Source organism: Saimiri boliviensis, chromosome 1 (assembly GCF_048565385.1).
Source record: "Saimiri boliviensis isolate mSaiBol1 chromosome 1, mSaiBol1.pri, whole genome shotgun sequence".
Taxonomy (NCBI): domain Eukaryota; kingdom Metazoa; phylum Chordata; class Mammalia; order Primates; family Cebidae; genus Saimiri; species Saimiri boliviensis.
In genome coordinates, this window is record NC_133449.1 from 65,192,423 (window position 1) to 65,216,045 (window position 23,623).

General features: G+C 38.5%; 1 long non-coding RNA gene across 2 annotated transcripts in view; it reads left to right on the forward strand.

The window, feature by feature from the left end:
* LOC141584400 (uncharacterized) overlaps positions 1–23,412 on the forward strand; it is a 33,812-nt gene extending 10,400 nt beyond the window's left edge. Inside the window, exon 4 of one of the 2 annotated variants that reach the window (XR_012517452.1) lies at positions 23,008–23,412. This is a non-coding gene — a long non-coding RNA (uncharacterized LOC141584400). Of the gene's footprint in view, positions 1–3,417; positions 4,354–23,007 lie in introns of those variants that run through there. The other variant, XR_012517450.1, reaches the window with a different exon arrangement.
* Positions 23,413–23,623: the final 211 nt, after the last annotated feature.

Consider the following 23,623-nt stretch of genomic DNA (forward strand, 5'->3'; position numbering starts at 1 on the left):
AACTTTGTAAGGTCACTAGCATAAAATAAATATTCTGAAATCAATAGCTTCACAGCTCATTAGAAGACATAATAGAAGACTACATACAATAGGTCAAAAAAGAATAGTAGGTATAAATTTTAGCAAAAATGTGCAAATCTACATAAGGAAAACTAAAACTTTGCCAAAGAACAAAAAAGTAGATGAGACTAGAAAAGTATAAAGTGTTCTTGAACAGGAAGACTCAACATTACATCACAAAGATGTTAGTTCTCCCTAAATTAATTAAATATTTTAAATAGAATCTCGATAAAAATACCAAGTGTTTTTCTCAAATGAAACCAGCAAGAATAGATATAAACTAAATGTAATGCTGGGCACTATATTAAATACTGTATTTGAGGTGGGAAAAATGCTAAAAAGGGTATTATTGGGTTAAAGGGCAAAATAAAAACATGAATGGTCGAATAGATACAAGTAGTGTATCAATGTAAATTCATGAGGTTGGTCATTGTGCTGTGATTATGTACAAGAATATCCCTCATTTTAGGAAATGCACACTTGGGGAACTGAGGGGTAAAGGCCAAGATGTATGAAATTTATCCTTAGATGGGTCAGCAAAAAAGTTATGTATAAAGGAGGAGAAGAAGAGAAGATGAAACTACAAAACAAATATTAACAAGTGTGATCCTGGGTAAAGGATATGTGGCTATTTTTGTACTACTTTTGTGTTTGCAACAATTTTGAATTTGAATTTCTTTCAAATAGAGAGTAAAAAAGAAAAGAATGGGTAGAAAGAATCTGAAAAGAAGAGCAATCGAAGGAGATTAGTCTGACCATAAAGATACTATTGAAATGGTATGGTTTTGGTATATGAATAGACACACAGACAAAGAAACAGAAAGAAAAGTACAGAAAAGGTTGACTAGCATAGGGAAATTTAATTTATTATAAAGGAGGCATCTCAATGTCAATAAAGTGTGTTGTGATAACTGGATATCTGTCTGGAAAAGATAAAGTTGGATCCATAGCCCACACTATTCGTCAAGATAAACTCCAAATGTAGCAAAGATTTTTATAGAATAATAAAAAAAAAACCTCAAAAGTAGTAGAAGAAAATATGGACAAATTTCTTTGTAACATTGAAGTGAGGAAGGCCTTTCTATGATTCAAAGTCCAGAAACCAAATAAAAAGAGATTTATATATTTTACTATACAAAAAGATTCTGATGACACAAAAATAGTTATAAGGCAGAAAAAAACAGGAAATGTTTTTACATTTCATAAGACTAAAGAAGGGGTGGTGGGTTTTTTTTTGTTTTTTTTTGTTGTTGTTGTTTTTTCTGAGACAAGAGTCTTGCTCTGTTGCCCAGGCTGGAGTGCAGTGGCACAATCCTGGGTCACTGTAACCTCCGCCTCCCAGGTTCAAGCGATTCTCTTGCCTTAGCCTCCTGAGTAGCTGGGATTATAAGTGAACACCACTATGCCTAGCTAATTTTTGTGTTTTTAGTAAAGACGGGGTCTTGAACTCCTGACCTCAAGTAATCTACCTACCTTGTAAGGTTGCTAATATGAAATAAATATTCTGAAATCAATAGTGTCATCGCACCTCTCAAAGTGTCATCACACCCATCCCCTCTTTGTTTTTTAAAGATACAAGGACTTCATTGAAATCAAGACAAAAAGACAACCCAATATAAAAATAGGCAAAGGATATGAACAGATAATTCTCAGAAAAAGACATACAAATGACTTTAAACTCATAGAAAAGACTCAATTTCACTCAAAATATGAGAACTGCAAATTAAAACAAAATTGACATGCCATTTATCATCTATGAGCTTGGTTAAAAAAATCCAAATGTTTGATGACACATAATTTTGGCAAGAAACTCTTATGCATTGCTTATTGGAGTCCCAGAGATTATAATCCTATGTAAAGCGATTTGGAAATATCTCTCAAAATTACACGTTTCTACCCTCTGACCAGTAATCCCACTTCTGGAAACTTACGTCAAATATACTTCACATGCATGAAATAACTTGTGTTCAAGGTCATGCATGGCAGCATTGGTTATAACAATAAAACATTGGAAAAGATCCAAATGGACCTAGTAAAATACTCTAAGATACAGCCTACAGAATGGAATAATAGGCAGCTATAAAAATGAATGAAAATTGCTCTTTATACTGATATGAAAAGATCTCTAGAATATCCTGAATGAAGAAGGCAAAGTAAAAAATAGAAAAAGTGTATCTTAAGCAAAATGCAATCCTGTGCAATAAAGGGGGGAATAAAAATACATATTTAGATTTTCTATATTCACATATTAAATACTGGAAAGATCCTCAATAAATTATGAAACTAGTCAACTATAGAGGAGGAAGAGGGAAGTTGGGGTGAAAGTGAATATACTCAGGGTGAACCTTTTGCATTACTTTGACTTTTTAAACCATCTAAATGTATTCCCTCTTCAAAAAATATAACAGCTTCTTAAAACCAAAAATGTTCTTAAAAAATTAGGAGTAATAATAGAATTATAATCTTTGTAGACTTGCTTGGTATTTTAGCATTCATAACATTCAATGAAATCTTAAAAAACAATATTTAATTTTTAGATATTTAGTATCATTTAGCTTTGAGTCTTAAAAAAAAAGTCCTATTTGAGAGTCTTTTTTTAAAAAAAGTCCTATTTGAGAATTGTTTACATCTTGTTGAGGATGACTTCAAAGGAGAATATCAACTTTGCCACCCCAGAGTTTATGAGGAGGAAAACTCTAAAATGACGTCGAAAACCACCATGTTGAAACAGCTTTGATTAAGATAGAATATAAACAACGAGTAAACAAAGTTCCGAGAAAAATGAGGTATATCAAACCCATTCTGTTTTCACTAATCAAATTTCAAAACAACAGGCTTTTAAAAATTGTTTCAAGAAGATAGTTCCTTTTACTCTTGAGTCTATGCAAAAATTTAAATAGAAAGCTTGATAAAAATATTGCTATAGACTGCCAACTATTTTTAGTGGTAGATGAAGGATTTTTGACATTTGATGAAGATATAAAGTTCCTTCTATAAAATGTGTTACTAAAAGCAGTTTCTAGAATTAAAGTCTGCTGTGTATAAGAAGGTTAATGATATTATTAAATGTGCTACTTTTATACCCTCTATATCAGACACTTGGACATGAAGAAACAACCAGAAGTCTTTTTAAAATATAAGATAGCACGATGGTTTACTGGCAATAAACAGAAAGAGAGTAGATCTTTTCCATATTCTTCAGCCAAAGCAAACTACGTGATATACAAGATACTGTGGAATTGCCTTTGCCTTGTCATGTACTTATTTGAGATGTTCACAGAAGATAACGCAACACTTATGACATATTAGGAAGGTCGCTTAAATAGCAAAATAAAGCCTTGACCTTTTACTTTGCAGATCACTGTAGCAACACAACAACCCACGTGATTTGCAGAGAAAAGGGTTTACCGGCTGGAACCTGCTGTAGACATAATCAACTCGGTTGTCTTGTGAGGGCAATATTCCTTTCACTGAAACCTGTTGTAAAGATCCTCCTATCAGCTTATTCTAGTGACAATTGTGAAACTGATGAGCACGCAGTAAAACCTGAGATGGAGATGTTGTGATGGTTAATATTAAGCATCAACTTGATTGGATCAAAGGATGCAAAGTGTTGTTCTTGGATGTGTCTGTGAGGGTACTGCCAAAGGAGATTAACATGTGAGTCAGTGGATTGGGAGAGGCAGACCTATTCTCAGTCTGGGTGGGTACCATCTAATCAACTGCCAGTGCAGCTAGAATAAAGCAGGCAGAAGTTGGAGAGAGCAGACTTGCTGAGTCTTCTGGTCTTCATCTTTCTCCTGTGCTGGATGCTTCCTGCCCTCAAGCATCAGACTCCCAAGTTGTTCGTTGTTCAGCTTTTGGACCCTTGGACTTACACTAGTGATGTACTAGGGGCTCTCGGATCTTTGGTCACAGACTGAAGGCTGCACTGTCTGCTTCCCTACCTTTGAGGTTTTGGGACTCAGACGGGCTTCCTCACTCCTCAGCTTGCAGACGGCCTATTGTGGGACTTCACTTTGTGATCATATGAGTCAATTATCCTAATAAACTCCCCTTTGTATATACACATATCCTACTAGTTCTGTCCCTTTAGAGAACTCTGGCTAATATAGATGTAAATTCAGAATTTAAATTATATAATTCCATTATATCCTATTTCAAGATTTAGGATTTAAAGTCAAATATTTTCTCAAGTGATTGTTTGAAGCAGCAAGTACATGGGAAAAATATTGTAAATAAAATTATATTTGAGGACAATTATCTTAAATCTGACTTTGAAAATATTAGAGGCCAGGCATAGTGGCTCACACCTGTCATTGCAGCAAGATTACAGGAGTGAGCCACCATGCCTGGCCTCTGAATAGTTTGGGAGGCTGAGCCAGGAGGATCATTTGAGGACAAGAGTTTGAGACCAGTGTCAGTGACAAAGCAAGACTCTATCTCTACAAAAAATTAAAAATTTAGCCTGGTGTGGTGGCACATATGTAGTTCAACTACTCAGGTGGCTGAAGCAGGAGGGTCGCTTGAGTCCAGGAGTTTGAGGTTACTGTGAGCTATGACTGGGCCACTGTCACACTCTAGCTTGGGTGACACAGTGAGTCCCTATCTCAAAAAAGAAAAAAAAGAAAGAAAATAGTCATAAAGCATTTTCTTTCAGCAGTGCACTAAGCTTCAGTCTGTAAAACTGCCATAATGAAAATGTACTGTTACCATCAACTTAATCTTTAATCAAGAATGAAAGAAGATGTTTTTACCTTCATCAGGTACTATTAAAGAGAAAGAAAAGTTCAATAGCATGGTATCAACATCACCATAAGCAGTGTCTAAATGGCAGAGAAAGCCAAAAAAATATTTTGCTCAGTACCTACCTCCGATGAAATGAGCATCTATTTAGAATTACAGATATTCAGTATAGCGACCACAGGAGCAAACTGACGGTGCTGATGAATTACTATAACGGCAAATTGTTAGAATCTGGCGATTAACACTGTAATGATACAATTCAAAAAATTGTATATTTGTATTCAAGTGTTCATAGCAGCATTATTCACAATAGCCCCAAATTGGAAACAGTGTGAAAGTCCATCAGCTGGTAAATGGATAAATAAAATTGCTGTATCCATACAACCCTTGACAATAAAAAGGAACAAAGTCCTGATCCATGCCACAACGTAGGTGAAGCTCATGAAAGAAGCCAGACAGTGCATAACTACGTATTGTATAATTCCACTTATATGAAATTTCTAGAAAGGGCAAAACTATAGAGTCAGAAGGAAGATCAGTGGTTATCTCAGACTAGGGGTGGAAGAGCGATGACCTGCAAATAAGCATGAGATAGCTTTTTAGAGTGATAGGAGGGTTCTAAAACTAGATTACAACTGTCAAGAGTTACACAGTACACCTCGTAATTTAGGTTTTTGATCCATTATGAATTAATTTTTTGTTTTGCCTAAACAACAGACATTTATTTTCTCCCAGTTTTGGAGACTAGAAGTCTAAGATCAAGGTGGTGTTGGGGCTGGTGTCTAGTGAGGGCTCTCCTCCTGGCAGGAGATGGCCACCTTCTCATTGCGTTCTCACATGGCCTTTCCTCTGCATGCATGGGCAGACAGAGAACACTCTCTGCTGTCTCTGCCTCACTGCAAACAAGAGGACCATCAGAAGAGTGAGTGCCCCTCTCTCTTTCATGGGGGGCCACCTCTTCCTTCGAGGCTGTTACAGCCACAACCTCACCAACCCATCTGGCAAGGGAGTCAGGCTGATCTCAAACTCCTGGGCTCGAGCAATCCTCCCGTCTCAGCCTCCCAAAGTGCTGGGACAAACATGAGCCACTGTGCTCTGCCAGATGGCTATTAAAAAAAGAAAAAAGAAAATAGCAAGTGTTTTCAGGATGTGGAGCAATTGGATCTGTTGTGTACTGTTAGTGGGAATGTAAAATGGTAGATATTTTACATCATCCTTTCAACTTAGGTGATTTTTATTTCATTTTCTTGCCTAATTCTTTGGCTGGAACTTCCAGTACTATGTTGAATAGAAGTGGTGAAAGTTGGCATTCTTATCTTGTTCCTGATCTTAGAGGAAAAGTTTTTAGTCTTTCACCATTGATTATGATATTTGCTATGGGTTTTTCATATATGGCTTTTATTACGTTGAGGTAATAGTCCTTCTATTTCTAGTTTAATGTGTATTTTTTTTAATCATAAAAGGGTGTTGAATTTTGTCAAGTGCTTTTTCTATATCAATTGAGAAGATCAAGTGATTTTTCTCCCCACAAAACCTGTTAATGTGGTGTATTATAATAATGGATTTTCAAAGGTTGAACCATCCTTTCATTCCAGGAATAAATCTCACTGGGCTATGATGTGTAATTCTTTTAATGTGCTGCTGAGTTCAGTTTGCTGGTATTTTGTTGAGGATTTTTGCATCCGTGTTCATAAAGGATATTAGCTTGTAGTTTTCTTCTCTTGTAGTATCTTTTTTTGGCTTTGGTAGCAGAGTAACGCTGATCTCATAGAAAGAGTCAGGGAATGTTTTCTCTTCTTCAGTTTTTTGGAAAAGTTTGAGAAGGATTGGTATTCTTTCAATGTTTGGTGGAATTCACCAGTGATGCCATTAGATCCAGGGCTTTTCTTTCCTTTTTTGAGACAGTCTCGCTCTGTCACTCAGGCTGGAGTGCAGTGGTATGATCTCAGCTCACTGCAATCTCCACCTCCGGGGTTCAAGGGATTCTTCTGCCACAGCTATCCAAGTAGGTAAAATTACAGGCACGTGCCACCACACCTGGTTAATTTTTGTATTTTTAGTAGAGACAGTGTTTTGCCACATTGGCCAGGCTGGTCTTGGACTCCTGGCCTCAAGTGATCTGCCTGCCTCAGCCTCCCAAAGTGCTGGGATTATAGGCGTGACCCACCATGCCCAGTCTAGATCTAGGGCTTTTCTGATGCCCCCAAATCTGGAGATTTTTAATTAATGATTCAATTTTCTTATTCTTTATAGGTCTACTCAGATACTCTGTTTCTTCATAATTTAATCTTGATAGATTTTGTGTTTCTAGGAATTTGTCCTTTTCATGTGGGTTTTTCAATTTGTTGACATACAGTTTTCTTCACACTCTCTTATAATCCTTTTTATATCTGTAGAATCAGTAATAATGTCCCCAGTTTCATTTCCGATTTTGGTAATTCATGTCTTCTTCTTCTTTTTTTTTTCTTTTTTGAGACTGGGTCTTGCTCTGTCTCTCAGGCTGGAGTGCAGTAGCCTGATCATGGCTTATTGCAGCCTCAACATCCCAGCCTTAAGCAATTGTCCCACCTCACCCTCCTGAGTGGCTGGGACTACAGGGGTACACCATCATATCCAGTTAATTTAAAAAAAATTAGTTTTTAGAGAGGGAGTCTCACTATGTTTCCCAGGCTGATCTCAAACCCCTGAGCTCAAGTCATCCGCCAACCTCAGTCTCCCGAAGTGCTGGGATTACAGATGTGAGCCACTGCAACTGGCCTCATTTTTAAAGTCCATCTAGCTAAATGTTTGTTATATTCAAAGAACCAGCTTTTGGTTTTATTAATTTTCTTTGTTATTTTTCTCTTCTCTACTTTGTTGATCTCTGTGCTCATCTATTAAATTTCCTTTTTTATGCTAGCTTTGGGTTTAGTTTGTTCTTCTTTTTCTAGTTCCATAAATTTTAAAGTTAGATTTGATGTCTTTCTGTTTTAATGTAAACATGTAAGCTATAAATTTACATTACTGCTTTAAGGAACAAGACCATAAATTTTGGTGTGTTTTGTTTTCATTTGCATTTTAATTTCTTCTTTGATTTATTGGTTATTTTCATAAGTTTGTAAATTTTCTAGTTTTATGTCTGTTTTTTTTTTTTTTTTTTGAGACGGAGTTTCACTCTTGTTACCCCGGCTGGAGTGCAATGGCGCGATCTCGGCTCACCGCAACCTCTGCCTCCTGGGTTCAGGCAAGTCTCCTGCCTCAGCCTCCTGAGTAGCTGGGATTACAGGCACACGCCACCACGCCCAGCTAATGTTTGTATTTTTAGTAGAGACGGGGTTTCACCATGTTGACCAGGGTGGTCTCGATCTCTTGACCTCGTGATCCACCTGCCTCAGCCTCCCAAAGTGCTGGGATTACAGGCTTGAGCCACTGTGCCCGGCTTATGTCTGTTTTTAAAAATTTTTTTATTTTTTATTGCATTTTAGGTTTTGGGGTACGTGTGAAGAACATGCAAGATTGTTGCATAGGTACAGACATGGCAGTGTGGTTTACTGCCTTCCTCACCGTCACCTATATCTGGCATTTTCCCCCATGCTATCTCTCTCCAACTCCCCACCCTCCCTCCTCTATTTCCCCCTGACAGACCCCAGTGTGTGATGCTCCCTTCCCTGTGTCCATGTGTTCTCATTGTTCAACACCCGCCTATGAGTGAGAACATGTGGTGTTTGATTTTCTGTTCTTGTGTCAGTTTGCTGAGAATGATGGTTTCCAGGTTCATCCATGTCCCTGCAAAGGACACAAATTCATCGTTTTTGATGGCTGCATAATATTCCATGGTGTATATGTGCCACATTTTCCCTGTCCACTCCATCATCGATGGGCATTTGGGTTGGTTCCAGGTCTTTGCTATTGTAAACAGTGCTGAAATGAACATTCTTGTGCATGTGTCCGTATAGTAGAACGATTTATAATCCTTTGGATATATACCCAGTAATGGGATTGCTGGATCAAGTGGAATTTCTATTTCTAGGTCCTTGAGGAATTGCCACACTGTCTTCCACAATGGTTGAACTAATTTACATTCCCACCAACAGTGTAAAAGTGTTCCTATTTCTCCACATCCTCTCCAGCATCTGTTGTCTCCAGATTTTTTAATTATCGCCATTCTAACTGGTGTGAGATTGTATCTCGATGTAGTTTTGATGTAAAGTGTCTGTTAATATCCTTCACCCACTTTTGAATGGGCTTGTTTTTTTCTTGTAAATCTGTTTTAGTTCTTTGTAGATTCTAGATATCAGCCCTTTGTCAGATGGGTAGAATGCAAACATTTTTTCCCATTCTGTTGGTTACCGATTCACTCTAATGACTGTTTCTTTTGCCGTGCAGAAGCTGTGGAGTTTGATTAGGTCCTATTTGTCTATTTTGGCTTTTGTTGCCAATGCTTCTGGTGCTTTGGTCATGAAGTCCTTGCCTACGCCTATGTCCTGAATGGTTTTGCCTAGATTTTCTTCTAGGGCTTTTATGGTGTTAGGTCTTATGTTTAAGTCTTTAATCCATCTGGAGTTAATTTTAATGTAAGGTGTCAGGAAGGGGTCCAGTTTCTGCTTTCTGCACATGGCTAGCCAGTTTTCCCAACACCATTTATTAAACAGGGAATCCTTTCCCCATTGCTTGTTTTTGTCAGGTTTGTCAAAGATCGGATGGTTGTAGATGTGTTGTGTTGCCTCCAAAGCCTCTGTTCTGTTCCATTGGTCTATATATCTGTTTTGGTACCAGTACCATGCTGTTTTGATTACTGTAGCCTTGTAGTATAGTTTGAAGTCCAGTAGTATGATGCCTCCCACTTTGTTCTTTTTGCTTAGAATTGACTTGGCTATGTGGGCTCTCTTTTGGTTCTATATGAAGTTTGAGGTGTTTTTTCCAGTTCTGTGAAGAAGGTCATTGGTAGCTTGATGGGGATATCATTGAATCTGTAAATTACTTTGGGCAGTATGGCCATTTTCACGATATTGATTCTTCCTAACCATGAACATGGAATGTTTCTCCATCTGTTTGTGTCCTCTCTTATTTCGTTGAGCAGTGGTTTGTAGTTCTCCTTGAAGAGGTCCTTTACATTCCTTGTTAGTTGTATTCCTAGGTATTTTAGTCTCTTTGTAGCAGTTGTGAATGGCAGTTCATTCTTGATGTGGCTCTCTGTTTGTCTGTTATTGGTGTATAGGAATGCTTGTGATTTTTGCACATTGATTTTTGTATCCTGAGACTTTGCTGAAGTTGCTTATCAGTTTCAGGAGATTTTAGGCTGAGATGATGGGGTCTTCTGGATATACAATCATGTCATCTGCAAATAGAGACAGTTTGACTTCCTCCTTTCCTATTTGAATACCCTTTATTTCTTTTTCTTGCCTGATTGCTCTGGCTAGAACTTCCAATACTATATTGAATAGGAGTGGTGAGACAGGGCATCCTTGTCTAGTGCCAGATTGCAAAGGGAATGCTTCCAGTTTTTGCCCATTCAGTATAATATTGGCTGTTGGTTTGTCATAAACAGCTTTTATGATTTTGAGATATGTTCCATCAATACCTAGTTTATTGAGGGTTTTTAGCATAAAGGGCTGCTGAATTTTGTCAAAGGTCAAAGGCCTTCTCTGCATCAACTGAGATAATCATGTGGTTTTTGTCTTTGGTTCTGTTTATGTGGTGAATTACGTTTATAGACTTGCGTATGTTGAACCAGCCTTACATCCCAGGGACGAATCCTATTTGATCATCGTGGATAAGCTTTTTGATGTGCTGTTGCAACTGGTTTGCCAGTATTTTATTGAAGATTTTTGCATCTATGTTCATCATGGATATCGGCCTGAAGTTTTCTTTTCTTGCTGAGTCTCTGCCAGGTTTTGGTATCAGGATGATGTTCGTCTCATAAAATGATTTGGGAAGGATTCCCTCTTTTTGGATTATTTGGAATAGTTTCAGAAGGAATGGGACCAGCTCCTCTTTGTATGTCTGGTAGAATTCGGCTGTGAACCCATCTGGACTTGGGCTTTTTTTGGGTGTTAGGCTATTAATTGCTGCCTCAACTTCAGACCTTGTTATTGGTCTATTCAGGGTTTTGACTTCTTCGTGGTTTAGTCTTGGGAGGATGCAAGTGTCCAGGAATTTATCCATTTCTTCCAGGTTTACTAGTTTATTTACATAGAGTTGTTTGTAATAATATCTGATGATGGTTTGTATTTCTGTGGAATCTGTGGTGATATCCCCTTTATCATTTTTTTTTTTTTTTTTTTTTTTTTTAGTCGGAGTTTCGCTCTTGTTACCCAGGCTGGAGTGCAATGGCACGATCTCGGCTCACCGCAAACTCCGCCTCCTGGGTTCAGGCAATTCTCCTGCCTCAGCCTCCTGAGTAGCTGGGATTACAGGCACGTGCCACCATGCCCAGCTAATTTTTTGTATTTTTAGTAGAGACGGGGTTTCACCATGTTGACTGGGATGGTCTCGATCTCTTGACCTCGTGATCCACCCGCCTCGGCCTCCCAAAGTGCTGAGATTACAGGCTTGAGCCACCGCGCCCGGCCCCCCTTTATCATTTTTTATTGCATCTATTTGATTATTCTCTCATTTCTTTTTTATTAATCTAGCTAGTGGTCTATTTTGTTGATCTTTTCAAAAAACCAGCTCCTGGATTTATTGATTTTTTTGAAGGGTTTTTGTGTCTCTATCTCCTTCAGTTCTGCTCTGATCTTAGTTATTTCTTGTCTTCTACTAGGTTTTGAGTTTTCTTGATCTTGCTCCTCTAGCTCTTTCAATTTTGATGATAAGTGTGACTCATGTGTGCATTTATTGCTATATATTTTCCTCTAGAGACTGCTTTAAATGTGTCCCAGAGATTCTGGTATGTTGTGTCTTCATTGTCGTTGGTTTCGAAGAACATCTTTATTTCTGCCTTCGTTTCATTGTTTATCCGGTCAACATTCAAAAGCCAATTGTTCCGTTTCCATGAAGCTGTGCGGTTCTGAGTTAGTTTCTGAATTCTGAGTTCTAACTTGATTGTACTGTTGTCTAAGAAACTGTTTGTTATGATTTCTGTTCTTTTGCATTTGCTGAGGAGTGATTTACTTCCAATTATGTGTTCAATTTTAGAGTAGATGCGATGTGGTGCTGAGAAGAGCATATATTCTGTGGATTTGAGGTAGAGAGTTCTGTAAATGTCTATGAGGTTTGCTTGGTCCAGGTCTGAGTTCAAGTCCTGGATATCCTTGTTAATTTTCTGTCTCTTTAATCTGTCTAATATTGACAATGGGGTGTTAAAGTCTCCCACTATTATTGCGTGGGAGTCTAAGTCTCTTTGTAAGTCATTAAGAACTTGCCTTATGTATCTGGGTGCTCCTGTATTGGGTGCGTATATATTTAGGATTGTTAGCTCTTCTTGTTGCAGTGATCCTTTTACCATTATGTAATGTCCTTCTTTGTCTCTTTTGATCTTTGTTGGTTTAAAGTCTATTTTATCAGAGATGAGAATTACAACTCCTGCTTTTTTTTGCTCTCCATTTGCTTGGTAAATCTTCCTCCGTCCTTTTATTTTGAACCTTTGTGTATCCTTGCATGTGAGATGGGTTTCCTGGATATAGCACACAGATGGGTTTTGGCTTTTTATCTAATTTGCCTGTCTGTGTCTTTTGATTAGGGCATTTAGCCCATTTACATTTAGGGTTAATATTGTTATGTGTGAATTTGATCCTGCCATTTTGATGCTAGCTTGCTGTTTTGCCCATTAGTTGGTACAGTTTCTTCATTGTGTTGATGCTCTTTACCATTTGGTATGTTTTTGGAGTGGCTCATACTGTTTCTTCCTTTCTATGTTTAGCACTTCTTTCAGGAGCTCTTGTAAAGCAGGCCTGGTGGTGATGAAATCTCTGAGTACTTGCTTGTTGCAAAGGATTTTATTTTTCCTTCACTTATGAAGCTTAGTTTGGCTAGATATGAAATTCTGGGTTGAAAGTTCTTTTCTTTTTTATTCTTTTTTTTTTTTTTGAGACGGAGTTTCGCTCTTGTTACCCAGGCTGGAGTGCAGTGGCACAATCTTGGCTCACCGCAACCTCCACCTCCTGGGTTCAGGCAATTCTCCTGCCTCAACCTCCTGAATAACTGGGATTACAGGCACGCACCATCATGCCCAGCTGATTTTTTGTGTTTTTAGTAGAGATGGGGTTTCACCATGTTGACCAGAATGGTCTCGATCTCTTGACCTCGTGATCCACCCGCCTCGGCCTCCCAAAGTGCTGGGATTACAGGCTTGAGCCACCGCACCCGGCCCTGAAAGTTCTCTTCTTTAAGGATGTTGAATATTGGCCCCCACTCTCTTCTGCCTTGTTGGGTTTCTGCTGAGAGATCTGCTGTGAGTCTGATGGGCTTCCCTTTGTGGGTAACCCAACCCTTCTCTCTGGCTGCCCTTAGCATTTTCTCCTTTATTTCAACCCTGGTGAATCTGATAATTATGTGCCTTAGGGTTGCTCTTCTTGAGGAATATCTTTGTGGTGTTCTCTGTATTTCCTGGATTTGAATATTGGCCTGCCTTGCTAGGTTGGGGACATTTTCCTGGATAATATCCTGAAGAGTATTTTCTAGCTTGGATTCATATTCTTCGTCACATTCAGGTACACCTATCAAACATAGATTGGGTGTTTTCACATAGTCCCATATTTCTTGGAGACTTTGTTCATTCCTTTTTACCCTTTTTTCTCTAATCTTGCCTTCTCATTTCATTTCATTGAGTTGATCTTTGACCTCTGATATCCTTTCTTCTGCTTGGTCAAGTTGGCTGTTGAAACTGGTGTATGCTTCGCGAAGTTCTTGTGTTGTATTTTTCAGCTCCATCAATTCACTTATATTCCTCTCTAAGTTGTTTATTCTCGTTAGCATTTCGTCAAATCTTTTCTCAAGGTTCTTAGTTTCTTTACATTGGGTTAGAACATGTTCTTTTAGTTTGCAGAAGTTTCTTATTACCCACCTTCTGAAGCTTGATTCTGTCAATTCATCACACTCATTCTCCATCCAGCCTTGTTCCCATACTGGTGAGGAGTTGTGATCCCTTGTAGCAGGAGAAGAGGTGTGCTGGTTTCAGGTGTTCTCATCCTTTTTGTGCTGATTTCTTCCCATCTTTGTGGATTTATCCATCGGTCGTCTTTGTAGTTGTTGACTTTCAGATTGGGTTTCTGAGTGGATGTCCCATTTGTTGATGATAAATTTATTTCTTTCTGTTTCTTAGTTTTCCTTCTAACTGCCTGGCCCCTCTGTTCTAGGACTGCTGAGGCCCACTCCAGGCCCTGCTTGCCTGGGGATCACCTGCAGCAGCTGCAGAACAGTAAGGATGCTGCCAGTTTCTTCTTCTACTATCTTTGTCCCAGAAGGATACCCGCCAGATGGCAGTCTGAGCTCTCCTTTATGAGGTGACTGTTTGGATATATGGGGGTCAGGGAGCTGCTTGAGGAGACAGTCTGTCCTTTATAGGAGCTCAAGTGCTGAGCTGTGAGCTCTGTTGTTCATTCAGAGCTGCTGGGCAGGTACATTTAAGTCTGCTGCAGCAGAACTCATAATCCCCACCCACCTTTTTTTCCCAGGTGCTCTGCCCTGGGGAGTTAGGGCTTTATTTATGAGTTTCTGTTGTGCTGCTGGCTTTTTTCAGGGCTGCCCTGCCCAGTGAGGAGGCAGCCTATTTACTGTCTGCCTGCAGAGGCTTTGCTGAGCTGCTGTGGACTCCGCCCAGCTGCCATGTGAACTTCCCTGCAGTCCTATTTATACGGGTGTAGTTAGAACTGCCTCAGCAATGGCGGCCCATCTCTATAATGGTGGGCTCTCTCTGTAATGGCAGGCTACCTCAGCAAAGGTGGACTATCTCAGCAATGGTAAATTACCTCTGTAGTGGTGGACTTTATCAGTAATGGTGGACACCCCTCCCCAACAGAGCTGGACCCTCCCAGGTTCAGCTGTGCTTGCTGTGAAACTCTCAATCCAGAGCATTTCTAATTGCTGTTTTTATGTGGGGATGGGACCAGCCGAGCCTGATCACCTGGCTCCCTGCTTTAGAGCCCTCTTTTTTTTCCTTTTTTAAGTTGAATGGTCAATTCTGTCTCCCAGGTGTTCTAGTCACCTGTTGAAAAGGCACCGGGATCTATGTGATTTCCCATGTGGTGACCCACTGTGCCTGCTGAAACAGCCGCACTGAGATCTTGGTGCTTTTTTGCCCGGGAATCTCTTGGCCTGGCTCCCTGTTTCAGTCTCCTTTTTAATCAGATGAATGGGTGACTCTGTCTCCCAGGAGCTCCAATCACCAGCTAAAATGGCGCCCAGACCTGTGTATTTTGTATGGAGAACCACCGCACTGGGGCGCCAGCAAAACAGCCACGCCGGCCAAAACAGCCACACTGGCCAAAACAGCTGTGGGGGCCAAACAAGCTGCACTGGCGACCCATGGGGCTCCTCTACCTGGGAATCTTCTGGTCTGTGGGCAATAAAAGTCCATCTGGAAATGCATTGTCCACTCACCCTCTGTGCTTTTGCGGAGCTGCAATCCTGAGCTGCTCCTAATTGGATCCCTCCTCTTTTTTTTTTTTTTTTTTGCTTTTCTCTTTTTTTTTGACATTATTTTGAGTAGTAAACATGATTATTTAGTATCAGGTATAAATTATGAGTGCCATAAATTAGCACCATTTCTACTTACTATCCACAATTACCAGAATCATCTTTTAACTTCATAATTCCTATTTTTTTCTATCTTTTTACTTTACAACTATTTTCAGCTTCTTTAGATTTTTAAAAGTAGATGCTTTATAATACATTTTCATCAAGAAATACATTTAAGCCGGGCGCAGTGGCTCAAGCCTGTAATCCCAGCACTTTGGGAGGCTGAGGCGGGTGGATCATGAGGTCAAGAGATCGAGACCATCCTGGTCAACACGGTGAAACCCCGTCTCTACTAAAAATACAAAAAATTAGCTGGGCATGGTGGCACGTGCCTGTAATCCCAGCTACTCAGGAGGCTGAGGCAGGAGAATTGCCTGAACCCAGGAGGCGGAGGTTGCGGTGAGCCGAGATCGCGCCATTGCACTCTAGCCTGGGTAACAAGAGCGAAACTCCGTCTCAAAAAAAAAAATAAAAGAAATACATTTAACTAAAAAAGAAGTTAAATGAAATGCTCTTATACATTGAATTATCAAGAATACCAGAATACCAAATAATAATTCATAGCTTATGTAATACACTTTCATAAAGTCAAATACATTATTTCATTTGATCCTTACAATGTGTCTGAAATAAATTGTCACCACTTTATAGGTGAGGCAACTTAGACAGTGGCAGAGCTGGAATGAGAATTAAGAGCTGATTGATTTACTTACGTTTCCCTATATGTTATATAATCAGAACAATATTCTATGTAGGATTGTAAAAAGGTTAAAATATCCAATAAGAATGATAGTGTAAGGCCAGGCACAGTGACTCATACCTGTAATCCCAGGGCTTTAGGGTGCTGAGGCGAGAGGATCATGTGCTCTCAGAAGTTTCAGAACAACTTGGGTAACATAGCAAGATCTGTCTCTACAAAAAATAAAAAGTGGCTGGGCATGGGGGCACGTGCCTTAATTCCAGCTACTTGGGAGGCTGAGGCAGGAGAATTGCTTGGGCCCAGAAGTTCAAGGTTGCAGTGAGCTATGATTGCACTATATAACCACCTAGTGGATTTACCCTGCCTGCTGCCTAGACAAAGCCAATTTACCAAGGCAGGGGAATTGCAATAAAGAGTAATTCAAGCAGAGCCATCTGTGTAGGAGTTTTTTATTACCGAAATCAGTCTCCCCATCGACAGTGGTGTTTTGAGGTCTCCAACATTTATTTTAGAAATGTCTATTTCTTTCTTCAGTTCTGTCAGTTTTTGCTTCATAAGTTTTGATTGTCTGTTATTAGGTGCATAAATGTTTATAATTATTATATCTTCTTGCTACATTGAACCTTTTATTAATATATGATGCCCTTCTTTGTCTCACTTAATCTTTTTTTACTTAAAGTCTATTTTGTCCATTGTTAGAATGGCAACCTCTGCTCTCTTTTTGTTGCTATTTGCATGGAGTATCTTTTTCCATTTTTTCATGTTCAATCTTTCGTATCTTTGAATCTAAAGTGAGCCTCTTGCAGACAGCATATAGTTCAATCTTTTTTTTCTGTCCCTACTGCTAATTTCTTTTGATTAGAGAGTTTAACTCATTTACATTTAAAACAATGAAGGATGAGGAGATACTTCTGTCATTTTGCTGGGTGTTTTCTATACGTCTTGCAGATTTTTGTCCCTCATTTCCTACATTACTGTCTTCTTTTGCATTTAATTGAATTTGTAATGAAAAATTTCAATTCCTCTTTCATTTCTTTTTGTATACATTCTATAGCTGTTTGCTTTGTGTTTAGCATGGAGATTTCATTTATTATCCTAAAGTTATAATATTCTAACTTGAAATTATACCAGTTTAATGTCAATAACATACAAAATTCTGCTCCTTTACAGCTCTGCCCTTATACTTTCAGCTTTCAGTACCACAAAATTACATCCCTATACATTTTGTGCCTGAAAACATAAATTAATAATTCTCTTAAGTATACCAGTCTCTTAAATTATGTAAAAATTAAAATGTACAGTTACAAACCAAAGTTATAGTAATACTGGATTATCTTTTATTTCTTTTTAAAAAATTATTTTATTGCATTTTATTTTCATAGAGACAAGGTCTGCCTCTGTTGCCCGGGCTGGAGTGCAGTGGCACAATCATAGCTCACTGTAACCTCAGACTTCTGGGCTGAGTGATCCTCCCACCTCAGCCTCCTGAGTAGTTGGGACTATAGGTGCATTCCATCATGCCTGGATAAATTTTAAATTTTTTGTAGAGACTATGTTGCCCAACCTGTTCTCCAACTCCTGATCTCAAGTGTTCCTCCCACCTTGGCCTCCCAAAGTGTTGAGATTACAGGTGTGAGCCACCATACCCAGCAATACTGGCCTTTAGACTAATATTTCTTTAAAAAATATATTAGTCTCTTTTTGTTATGTAGCATCTTTTAAGTCATATAGAAACAAAAAAATGATGCCCCAAACTATTGTTAAAATACACTAGCTTTTATAATTGCCCATGTATTGACCTACTGAGATCTTTGTTCCTTCATATGATTTTGAGTTACTGTCTAGTATCCTTTCATTTCACCTTCATGACTCCTTTGAGCATTTCTTGCAAGGCAGCTGTAGTGGTAATGAACTCCCTCAGCTTTTGTTTATTTGAGATTGTCTTAATTTCTTTCCCACTTTTGGAAGACATATATAGTCATCCGTTGGTATCTTTGAAATATTTGTTCCAGGATACCCTGTAGATACAAAATGCATGGATTTTCAAGTTTCTTATGTAAAATGGCACAGTGTTTGCATTTAGCCTATGCACAACTCATGTATACTTTATATACACAGTTGCTTATAATACCTAATAAAATATAAATGCAATGTAAATAGTTGTTAAACTATATTCAGAATTGTTTTTAAATTTGTATTATTTAAAAAAAATATTTTTAGGCTGGGCCTGGTTGCTCACATCTGGAATCCCAGTACTTTGGAGGCCAAGATGGGAGGATCACTTGAGGCTAGGAGTTTAAGACCAGCTGGGGCAACATAGTGAGACCCTGTCTCCACAAAAAAAACCTTAAAAATTAGCTAGGTGTGGTGGTACATGCCTGTAGTCCTAGCTGCTTGGGAGGCTGAGGCAGGAGGATTTCTTGAGTCCAGTAGTCAAGACTGCAGTGAGGTATGATCATGCTACTGTACTCCAGTCTAGGCAATAGAGCAAGGACTCATTTCTATTTATAAATATATGTATTTTTGATACACAGTTGGTTAAATCTGTGGATGTGGAATCTAGAAGCTAGGTTTTTGTTAGTTTGCTCACAACATCATCATTTATTCATGGCACCAAAAAGTTGTGTTCAATATTAATTGAATGGTTAAATAAAATATAGCACATTGAAGATCGTCTATGATGCAACCATTAGAATTATATTTTAATTCTAAACTCAGAAGGCTGAGCTTATGGAGCTTTGTTTTTTCCTTTTCCTTTTTTTCTTTTATTTTTATTTTTATTTTTTTCAGTCTGGCTTCCAAAAGGAAAAAAGAGTAAAATGAAGAGGGAAAAAAGGCATTAGCCCTTTAAGTCTCTTGGAAGTCAGATCAGCCAGAGAAGGAGGGAGTTGCAACAGTGGAGGGAGATACTACAACAATAGCTGCTGCCTCTTTGTCTTTTTTTTTTTTTTTTTTTTCTTTTTGAGATGGAGTCTCACTCCCTCCCTCAGGCTGGAGTACAGTGGCATGATCACTGCTCACTGCCGCCTTGACCTCCCAGGCGCAAATCATCCTCCCACCTCAGCCTCCCTAGTCACTGGAAATACAGGTGGATACCACTATGCCCAGCTAGTTTTAAAAATTTTTTTGTAGTGACCAGGTCTCACTATGTTCACTGGGTTGATCTCAAATTCCTGGGCTCAGATGTTCCTCCCACCTCAGCCTTCCCAAGTACCTGTGTCTTCACCTCTGTGATTAGAAGCAGCAGTAGGCCATCAGAGCACAGATCCCTGATAGCTGAAGGACAAAGGTCCTTTTTGCCCACCCTAGGCTCCCACAGGCTGTTTGCATCTACTGCAGGAACACATGCATAGCTGTCTGTCATGAGACAGGAGTGGGAATTAATCACTGCTACTGTGCTAAGAACTGAAATTGACTGAAATTAACTCCCTGTTAAGGTTCAAACCTTTTCCTAGAAGTTGCAATCTTTAAGTAGACTCCAGAGTTCTAAAATAGTTACATCAGACAGATGCTGCCCCTGTAATTGTTTTCTAGGTGAGGAGACAGATTCTTGGTGCTTCCCTGAATCCCGAGTTAATTTTTATGTATGGTGTGAGGTTAAGGTCCAACTTCATTTCTTTTGCAAGTGGATATCCTGTTTTCCCAAAACACCATTGAAGAGACTGTCCTTTCCCCCATTGAATAGTCTTGGCACTCTTGTCAAAAACCAAAGAGATATGAAGATTTATTTTGACTTTATTCCATTGATCTGTATGTCTACCCTTATGCCAATACCGCACTGTTTTGATGACTGTGGCTTTGTAGTAAGACTTTGAAATTGGGAGTGTGAGTCCTTCAACTTTGTTCTTTTTCAAAATTATTTGGACTCTTTGGAGTCCCTTGAAATTCCATATGAATTTTGGGAAGGGCTTTTCCAGTTCTGAGAAAACAAAACAGTAAAAGAAAAAAATGCCATTGGGATTTTTGATAGGAATTAGATTAAATCTGTATATCCCTTTTGGTAGTGTTGTTAGCTTAACAATACTGAGTTTTCCAATGTATGAAGTGTGATATTTTTCCATTTATTTAGATCTTCTTTAACTTTCTTCAGCAATGTTTTGGGTTGTTTTTTTTTTTTTGGTAAATAAGTTTTGTTCCTTTTTAGCTAATTTCTGAGTATCTTCTTTTTGATTTTAAAAATGGAATTGTTATCTTAATTTCATTTTTGAAATGTTCATTGCTAATGTATAGAAATACAGCTAATTTCTGTGCGCTGATTTTGTATATTGCAACTTTGCTGAGTTCACTTATTAGCTCTATTCTATGTGTGTGTGTGTGTGTGCACACGTGTGTAATTTTTAGGTTCTTTCATGTTTAAGATTATGTCATCTGTTTATAGAGGTAATTTTACTTCTTTTCCAATTTGGCTTTTATTTCATTTTCTTGCCTTCTTGTTCTACCTAGGACTTCCAGTACTGTGTTTAATAGAAGTGGCAAGAGTGGGCATCCTTGTCTCGTTCTTGATCTCTTGTAAAGGTTTTCACTCTTTCACCATTGAGTGTGATGTTTGCTGTGGGTTTTTCAAGGACTGCCTTTATCCTATTGAAGAAGTTCCCCTCTGTTCCTATTTTATTGAGTGTATCGATCATGAAAGAGTGTTGGATTTTGTCAAATGCTTTTTTGCATCAATTGAGATTATCATATGAGATTACCTCTTTCATTCTTTTTCTTTTCTCTTTTTGAGACGGAGTCTTACTCTTACTCTGTCACCCAGGCTCCTCTGTCTCCTAGGTTCAAGTAGTTCTCCCGCCTCAGGCTCCTGAGTAGCTGGGACTACAAGCGTGCAACACCATGCCCAGTTAATTTTTGTAGTTTTTGGTAAAGACAGGGTTTCACTGTGTTGGCCAGGCTGGTCTTTCATTCTTTTAATATGGTGTATTTCACTGATTAATTTTCATATATTAAACCAACCTTCCATTACTGGGATGAATCCCACTTGGTAATGGGTATAATTCTTTTAATGTGTTGCTGGATTCAGTTTGCATTTTGTTGAGGATATTTGCATGTATATTCACCAGTGATATTGTTCTGTAGTTCTTTTCTCTCATAGTGTCATTGTGTGGCTTTGATGTATTGGGTAATAGTAAAAGATGTGAACAATACAGTTAAAACTTTGACTTAAAAGATATATGCTCTCTCTCTCTCTCTCTCTCTCTCTCTCTGTGTGTGTGTGTGTGTGTGTGTGTGTGTGTGTGTGTGAATAGCTATTTTTTCAATTACTCAAAACATCGACAACAATTTATCATATACATTAAGGTTTCCATAAATACCCCAAATTCTGTTAATACAATGTCACAAAATAAAAAACAGCAATAAAATAATTGTCCAAAAACTCAATTGGTGTTCTAAAAGTATCTTTTCAAATAACTCAAGTAAAAGAAATAAAAGTCTGTTCAGAAAATAGTAAGAGGCCGGGCATGGTGGCTCATGCCTATAATCACAGCACTTTGGGAGGCTGAGGCGGGCGGATCATTTGAGGTCAGGAGTTTGAGACCAGTTTGGGAAATACTATGAGATACCACCCCTAAACCCTATCTCTAAAAATACAAAAATTAGCCAGGCATGGTGGTGCATGTCTGTAGTCCCAGCTACTTGGGAGGCTGAGGCAGGAGAATTGCTTGAACCCAGGAGGCAGAGGTTGCAGTGAGCCGAGATCGCACCACTGCACTCCAGCATGGGTGACAGAGCAAGACTCCAACTGAAAAAAAAAAAAAAAATTGTAACAGTGAGAACACTATTTTGTATGACAACAAAATTGTTCTCAGAGGAAAATTTATGTTACTAAATCTTTGTATTAGAAAGAAAGAAGTAGCAAAAACAAATGAGTCAAGTATTTACCTTGCAGAAGTTCAGATTCTTTGTTTGCAAAAGCAGAAGTCACAGACAAAATAAAACATAAATTTTTGTTTCAGTTTATAGAACTGAAAAAGAAAGCTGAAAAATTAGGCCCCAAAAGAGCAGGAACCAGGATGACTCTGGGGAACCAGGTAACAGAAAGCAATGAATCAGCTGCAGGATGAATCAGCTACCAGATGAATTAGCTACAGCTGTTCTTAGTCTTATTTTTCTTAAGATTCAGTTGCTATGGAGAGAGCATCCCAACGATCCTAAGTTAGGTTTCACATCTATTTTTTAATCTAAAAATATTCAGTGCATCTTAATTGATTGTCTTGCCAATCATTATCCAATAGAGAAATGTTAGTTCTCCAAGAAAAATTAAGGTAGTATTATCCGAAGAGGGGGCAATGGATGTGGGGGGCAAAAACAACAAATTGTTCTTTAGAAGATTTTTATTAGTTTGTTCACTACATCATCATTTATTTATAGCATCAAAAAGTTATGTGTTCAATGTTAATTGAAAGGTTAAATAAAATATAGCACATCTAAGATAGTTTATGATGCAACCATTAGAATTATGTTTTAAATTAATATTTAAAGATGGAAAAATCATTATGGAAAAATAGAAAAAATAGAATAAAATCTGTATACTGTCTGTGAATTAAATTTCATTTAAAAGTTTTATTTCTGCATAAAACCAACACCTGAAAAAATGCATCAAAATGTGAATAGTAGAATCGTAGCTTTTTTTCTCTTTCTCCATATATGTGTGCATAAAAACATGCATATATGTGTCCACACACACATATTTGTAATGGATTGAATCATGAGCCCTGAAAAGATCTATCCATGTCCTAATACCCACGCTCCTGAATAGTGTCTTTGTAGATATAATTGGGTTAATGATCTTGAGATGAGCTCATCCTAGATTATCTGGATGGGTCCTAAATTTAACAATCCGTATATAGGAGACAGAAGAGAAGACAAAGACACAGAGAAAGCCATGGCCATGTGAGGACGGAGACCGAGATTGGAGTTATGAAGCTATAAGCCAAGGAACTCCTGGAGTCACCAGAAGCTGGAAGAGGCAAGAAACAATTCTCCTCTAGAGCCCTTGGAGGGAGCACAGCCCTGCTGACATCTTGAGTTCAGCCTTTTGCTCTCCAGAACTGGCAGAGAATAAATCTGTGTTGTTACCCAGTTTGTGGTAATTTGTCCCAGCATCCCTAGAAAAGATATCTATATATCTATATCTATGTATATATGTGCACACAAATCAACAGCAGTCTTTCTATCTACGTGTTATACAAGATGTGTTTTCCCCAATTTTCCATATTTTTCCACAATAAAGATATTAATATATTGTTTTAAAAGTTGGGTATAAAGAAGTTTAGCAAATTTAATATCAGACAAAATAAAACTTAAGGAAAAAATTCAGTGGCCTCTGTTCTCCTAGGGCCCTTCCCTATGAGAAGCCCGCCTCTGTGACTCAGGGAACCCCTCCAGCCGCGTCTCCTGTTTGCTGCTTTGAAGGCTTGGGCTCTGATGTAGGCCTCTTTCTTTGTGACTTCGTTCGGGTTCCTG